Source organism: Austrofundulus limnaeus, unplaced genomic scaffold (assembly GCF_001266775.1).
Source record: "Austrofundulus limnaeus strain Quisiro unplaced genomic scaffold, Austrofundulus_limnaeus-1.0 Scaffold118, whole genome shotgun sequence".
Classification (NCBI taxonomy): Eukaryota; Metazoa; Chordata; class Actinopteri; order Cyprinodontiformes; family Rivulidae; genus Austrofundulus; species Austrofundulus limnaeus.
The window spans coordinates 125,615-127,235 of NW_013952520.1; positions in this window are offsets into that span (position 1 = coordinate 125,615).

Sequence of the window (1,621 nt, forward strand, 5' to 3'; positions counted from 1 at the left end):
GTTTCCTAATAAGAAGAAGTACACATAACATTCATTATAGAGTCCCTGCAGATAAGTTTTTTGATTTTTTATTTTCTTGCCCATATAAACAAAGATGTTTGCATTACCATTTTAAAAAAATTTGGAAATAAAGCAGTAGAACAATAGTACTTGTACTGAATATGGAATAAAAACATAAAACCTAACAAACTCAAGACTAAACTACCGTAAATGAAAATCCTGAGCCTGAAACYTTTTTTGTGGTGGTGATAATCAACTTTTTTTACTCATGCCAACCTGTGGGAATCTGTGCAAAAATTCACACTTTAAATGACACAAAATGAAGTTGCAGTGGGGGTATTTGCTTTCCAACATCAGAACATGAGACAAATAAATGAATTCCAACAGAGTCCTTACAGAGCTCCATAATTTGTAGATTAATGTTGTGGTTAACTTGTTTTTGAAAATCTACACAAACTAGCTGTGTCATCATCAACATTCTCTGTAATAAATATGTAATCCTGCAGCCAGGCAGTATCACAGAACATCACCTTTTTTTAGCTAAATCCCTGTGTGGAATTAAAACTGGCAGATTTTCACTTTCCTTATGAATATCTGAAAATAATATTAAGAAGAAAACTTTCATTTTAGGGGGAGGGAGGAAACATAGATGTCAAACATAAATGTAGACACAGTTTGGCTGTAGTCTYGGTCAAACCACATCTTTCTGTGTTAATAGTTTTATTCAATAACTAAAGTAACCGAGACAGACAGACTACACAATCCTGCTGCGGCTAAACAGCTAAGCACTTAGCAAAMTGCTAGCTTACATTTACACACTTTGACCTGTTTGCTTCTTTTTTCCCCAAACACAGCAAAATCCTCCACCTACCTGACTGTCATCAGGCTGCAGCCAGGTTTCCTTTTTTTCTGGCCACTTCATCTGTTTTCTTTATCTAGTTTACATTTATCCATTTTGTATCTGCTTTGAAAGTTTTGTTTTGGTCAATGCACATGACGTGCCCCATAATTATCACCAAACTGCCATAAACAAAGTTGTTCCGGATTGCTACCAACCAAAGCTCAAACTGACCAGAGGATCAAATCAATTCAGTGGATTTTCTGAATCGATATTGAATTGCAAAAAAATTTATTGCAATGCATTGCTGAATCGATTATTTTACCCAACCCTACTCTTTAGGGGGTCACTAGATAAACTTGGATGGTTGACTTTGATTCTATTTTCAATTAAGAGGCTCTTCAAAACCCACTGACAGAAATTAAAAGCTCAAAGACAAGGCTAACTACCTGACGTCAGCACAGTTTGTTGAAAATCGTAGAAATAACGAAGTGTGAGCAAATAGCAAGCGAACACTCACAGCCGGTTATGAAGAAAATGGCAGCAGCTGCTGATGAAATGTCAACACCCCTAGTTTATTCTGAACCAGAAGGACTATGAAGATAAGATYATGAMACTCCTTAGCGACACGACCACATACGAGCCGCTGAAGAGAGATCCAGGAAGTGGTTACAAGAAGAAACTAATAGATTGCCTCAGAGCAATGTTGTATATGCTGTTAAGTGCCAGGAGGACTGCGACCAGTTATACATCGGGGAAACAAAGCAGCCACTGTTCAAAAGA